We start from the raw sequence: 6,000 nt of genomic DNA, 5'->3' as shown, positions 1-6,000 counted from the left end.
GTTAAGATTGGCAAAGAGAATACGCAAATTATCCTCCTCATCACTAGCATTTTCATCACTAGAAGATTCATATTTAGTGGAGGAGTTAGATTTAACCTTTTTCCGTTTGCCGTCCTTTGCCATGAGGCACTTGTGGCCGACGTTGGGGAAGAGGAGTCCCTTGGTGACGGCGATGTTGGCGGCGTCCTCGTCGTCGGAGGAGTCGCTTGAGCTTTCGTCGGAATCCCATTCCCGACAAACATGGGCATCGCCGCCCTTCCTCTTGTAGTACCTTTTCTTCTCCTTTCTTCTCCCCTTCTTGTCGTCGCCTCGGTCACTGTCACTAGACATAGGACATTTAGCAATAAAATGACCGGGCTTACCACATTTGTAGCAAACCTTCTTGGAGCGGGACTTGTAGTCTTTCCCCCTCCTTTGTTTGAGGATTTGGCGGAAGCTCTTGATGACGAGCGCCATTTCCTCATTGTCGAGCTTGGAGGCGTCGATTGGTTGTCGACTTGGTGTAGCCTCCTCCTTCTTCTCCTCCGTTGCCTTGAATGCAACGGGTTGGGCTTCGGATGAGTCGCCAAGCTCGTTGATTTTCCTCGAGCCTTCTATCATGCACTCAAAACTTACAAAATGCCCGATAACTTCCTCGGGGGTCATTTTAGTATATCTAGGATTACCACGAATCAATTGAACTTGAGTGGGATTAAGAAAAATGAGAGATCTTAAAATAACATTTACCACTTCGTGATCGTCCCACTTCTTGCTCCCGAGGTTGCGCACTTGGTTCACCAAAGTTTTGAGCCGGTTGTACATGTGTTGCGGCTCCTCTCCTTTGTGAAGCCGGAACCGACCGAGCTCCCCCTCGATCGTTTCCCGCTTGGTGATCTTGGTGAGCTCGTCTCCCTCGTGCGCGGTTTTGAGTACATCCCAAATCTCCTTGGCGCTCTTCAACCCTTGCACTTTGTTATACTCCTCTTTGCTTAAAGAGGCGAGGAGTATCGTCGTTGCTTGAGAGTTGAAGTGCTCGATTTGGGCCACCTCATCTTCATCATAGTTTTCATCCCCTACCGACGGTACCTGTGCACCAAACTCAACAACATCCCATATACTTTTGTGGAGCGAGATTAGATGAAATCGCATTAAATCGCTCCACCTAGCGTAATCTTCACCATCAAAAGTTGGTGGTTTGCCTAATGGGACGGAAAGTAAAGGTGTATGTTTGGAAATGCGAGGGTAGCGTAGGGGGATCTTACTATACTTCTTGCGCTCTTGGCGCTTAGAAGTGACGGAGGGCGCATCGGAGTCGGAGGTAGAAGTTGATGAAGTGTCGGTCTCGTGGTAGACCACCTTCCTCATCCTCTTGTGCTTGTCGCCTTTCCGATGCGGTTTGTGGGAAGAAGATTTTTCCTTCTTCTCTTTGTGGTGAGAAGAAGATTTCTTCTCCTTCCCTTTGTTGGAGGAGCTCTTCTTCTTCTCCCTCCTTTTGGTGCGGGACTCTTCCGATGAAGTGCTCCCGTAGCTTGTAGTGGGCTTTTCGCCGGTCTCCATCTCCTTCTTGGCGTGATCTCCCGACATCACTTCGAGCGGTTAGGCTCTAATGAAGCACCGAGCTCTGATACCAATTGATAGTCGCCTAGAGGGGGGTGAATAGGGCGAAACTGAAATTTACAAATATAAACACAACTACAAGCCGGGTAAGCGTTAGAAATATAAACGAGTCCGCGAGAGAGGGCGCAAAACAAATCGCAAGCAAATAATGAAGTGTGACACACGGATTTGTTTTACCGAGGTTCGGTTCTCTCAAACCTACTCCCCGTTGAGGAGGCCACAAAGGCCGGGTCTCTTTCAACCCTTCCCTCTCTCAAACGGTCCCTCGGACCGAGTGAGCTTCTCTTCTCAAATCAAAGCCGGGAACAAAACTTCCCCGCAAGGGCCACCACACAATTGGTGCCTCTTGCCTTGATTACAATGGAGTTTTGATCACAAGAACAAGTGAGAAAGAAAAGAAGCAATCCAAGCGCAAGAGCTCAAATGAACACGGCAAATCACTCTCTCTAGTCACTAGGGTTTTGTGTGGAATTGGAGAGGATTTGATCTCTTTGAATGTGTCTAGAATTGGATGCCTAGAGCTCTTGTAGTAGTTGAGAAGTGGAAAACTTGGATGGCAATGAATGTGGGGTGGTTGGGGTATTTATAGCCCCAACCACCAAAAGTGACCGTTGCTGGCAGCCTCTGTTCGATGGCGCACCGGACAGTCCGGTGCACACCGGACAGTCCGGTGCCCCTGCCACGTCATCACTGCCGTTGGATTCTAGCCGTTGGAGCTTCTGACTTGTGGGCCCGCCTGGGTGTCCGGTGCACACCGGACATGTACTGTTTGATGTCCGGTGCACCGGTATGGGCGATTCTGACTTCTGCGCGCGCTGCGCGCGCATTTAATGCACCGCAGGGAGCCGTTGGCGCCGCAGGGAGCCGTTGCTCCGCTGGTACACCGGACAGTCCGGTGCACACCGGACAGTCCGGTGAATTTTAGCGGAGCGACTGCCGCGCGAACCCGAGGCTGGCGAGTTCTGGAGACCGCGCTTCCTTGGAGCACCGGACATGTCCGGTGCACACCGGACAGTCCGGTGAATTATAGCGCGCCGGCCTTCGCGAATTCCCGAGGGCGAAGGGTTGAAGTCGAAGTCCTCTGGCGAAGGGTAGAAAACGAAGTCTACGGGCGCACCGGACACTGTCCGGTGCACACCGGACAGTCCGGTGCCTCCAGCCAGAGGTACCATCGGTTGCCTTATTGCTCCTTTGTTGAATCCAACACTTGGTCTTTTTATTGGCTAGATGTGAACCTTTTGCACCTGTATAACTTATACACTAGAGAAAACTAGTCAGTCCAATATTTGTGTTGGGCAATTCAACCACCAAAATTATTTAGGAACTAGGTGTAAGCCTAATTCCCTTTCAGTATTATTCATGAGAGGACACCGCCATTCTCACCACAATCCAATGGGATTGCTGAAAGGAAAAACCGCACTCTAACAGATTTGGTGAATGCCATGTTGAGTACAGCGGGATTATCCAAGGCATGGTGGGGTGAGGCGATTTTGACGGCATGTCATGTCCTGAATAGAGTTCCAACAAAGAATAAAGAGATCACTCCATTTGAGGAATGGGAAAAGAGAAGATTAAATCTCTCATATTTGCGCACTTGGGGTTGCTTGGCTAAAGTGAATGTGCCAATCAACAAAAAGCGTAAACTTGGGCCTAAAACTGTTGACTGTATATTCCTTGGGTACTCTTTTCACAGCACTGGGTATAGGTTCTTAATTATAAAATCTGATGTGCCTGATATGTATGTTGATACTATCATGGAATCAAGAGACACAACATTTTTTGAGAATGAGTTTCCTATGAAGAATACACCTAGTGATATAAGTCATGAGACTATAATTCCCCATGAGCACGAACTGTCGATTCCTATAGATCATGCTGAGGATTCTCACATGCACATCCCTGAGGAGGATGACACTATAGTCACTCAAAAGAGCAAGAGACAGAGGGTTGCAAAATCCTTTGGTAATGACTTTATAGTGTACCTTGTGGAAGACACACCAACTACCATTAGTGAGGCATATTCCTCTCCTGATGCTGACTTATGGAAGGAAGCAGTAAGGAGTGAGATGGAATCTATTATGTCTAATGGAACTTGGGAGGTCGTTGACCGTCCTTATGGTTGTCAACCTATAGGTTGCAAATGGATCTTCAAGAAAAAGCTTAGGCCTGATGGTACAATTGAGAGGTACAAGGCAAGGCTTGTGGCCAAAGGATATACCCAAAAGGAGGGTGAAGATTTCTTTGATACCTACTCACCAGTGGCTCGATTGACTACAATTCGCACATTAATAGCCGTGGCAGCCTCTTATGGTCTTATCATTCATCAGATGGATGTTAAGACAGCTTTCCTAAATGGAGAGTTGGATGAGGAGATCTATATGGATCAGCCAGAAGGGTTTATTGCGGATGGTCAAGAGAACAAGGTGTGTAGGTTGATAAAATCATTGTATGGCCTAAAACAAGCACCTAAGCAATGGCATGAAAAGTTTGATAATACTCTTACAACAGCTGGCTTTGTTGTAAATGAATCTGACACGTGTGTATACTATCGGTATGGTGGGAGTGAGTCTGTTATGCTGTGTCTTTATGTTGATGACATTTTGATCTTTGGATCAAATCTCAATGTGATTGAGGAAGTTAAAAATCTTCTATCGAGCAATTTCGAGATGAAAGATTTGGGAGAGGCTGATGTCATTCTAAACATCAAGCTTGTTAGAGAAGCTGATGGTGGGGTAACTTTGTTACAATCCCATTATGTGGAAAAGGTATTGAGTCGCTTTGGTTTTAGTGACTGTGATCCTGCTCCAACACCTTATGACCCCAGTGTGCTATTAAGAAAGAATCGGAGAATAGCAAGGGATCAATTGACATACTCCCAGATCATTGGCTCGCTCATGTACCTTGCAAGTGCAACAAGGCCAGACATCTCTTATGCTGTGAGTAAGCTAAGTCGGTTTGTGTCGAAACCAGGAGATGATCACTGGCGTGCTCTTGAGAGAGTGTTGCGATATTTGAAAGGTACTATGACATACGGTATTCATTATACCGGAAGCCCAAAAGTGCTGGAAGGCTATTGTGACGCCAACTGGATTTCTGATGCTGATGAGCTTTATGCCACAAGCGGATATGTGTTTCTGTTTGGAGGTGGCGCTGTTTCCTGGAAGTCTTGCAAGCAGACTATCTTAACGAAGTCTACAATGGAAGCAGAACTCGCAGCATTAGACACTGCTGGGGCTGAGGCCGAATGGCTTCGTGATTTCCTATTGGACTTACCGGTAGTTGAAAAACCGATACCGGCTATTTCCATGAACTGTGACAACCAAACGGTGATTACAAAGGTTAACAGTTCTAGGAATAACATGAAGTCTACAAGGCATGTTAAGAGGAGGTTGAAATCTGTCAGAAAGTTGAAAAACTCCGGAGTTATAACTGTGGATTATGTCCACACATCAAATAATCTGGCAGATCAATTCACTAAGGGTCTATCACGCAATGTGATAGAAAGTGCATCGAGGGAAATGGGTATGAGACCCATGTGAGATCTACTCTAGTGGTAACCTGCTCTATGTGATCGGAGATCCCGTGAAGTAGAGTGGAGAAACAAGTTAGGAGTAGATTGTGAGGAAAGATCCCTTCTTTAACTCATTTCTGATGCACATCTTTCCTATCTGTAAGGCAGGATGGTTTTTACCTTAATGTATTCCAAGAGTCTTATAAAGGTGAGATGTTGTCCTACAGAACATCTTCTGAGGAATACACCTATATGAGTCAGACTGCTAGTCACAGTCTATGGGATTTGGGTAATCCCTAAATACTCATGAAAGGCACTGAAGTGTGACTTATATGCTTCTAATCAGCGGGAATACCCTTTTGCAGCCTAGTACCAGCAAAGGATTTGAGTGAATCTTATTTCGCACAAAACTGTCAATTCAAGGCATAGTCCATTGTTCAGTTGTGAATAAGTGAAACTCTTATTCTAGATGGATGTTCAACTTAACAGTCTCCATCGAAACACTGGTATATCAAAGGATTGTGATTCTGATACTTCATCATTACAAACCCTAGAGTTTGGTGGGGATTGTTGGATCTTTTATGGGCTTGGCCCATTTATTGAATAAACTCTATGGTGTGTAATGGTGGAGAATACCAATAGTACCACATTGGAAGTCCAAGGGTCTTTTGCCTTGACTTATATGGTGGGATTTATTCCACTTAACTTGAGAAGTCAAGAAATGCACAAGGGCGTGCCACACGCGCGCGCGCCGCCGCCGCCGCCGCCGGCCGGGCCGGGCGTGGCGTGGCGTGGCGTGGCGAGGCAGGCAGGCAGGCAGGCAGGCAGGCGAGCGGGCGTGGTGTGGTTGTGTTAATTTTTAGCACTCACTAACCGCGTCAGCCGAGTGACCC

The sequence above is a fragment of the Zea mays genome, chromosome 1 (assembly GCF_902167145.1).
Source record: "Zea mays cultivar B73 chromosome 1, Zm-B73-REFERENCE-NAM-5.0, whole genome shotgun sequence".
NCBI lineage: Eukaryota > Viridiplantae > Streptophyta > Magnoliopsida > Poales > Poaceae > Zea > Zea mays.
Note: the sequence above shows the minus strand (reverse complement) of the source record.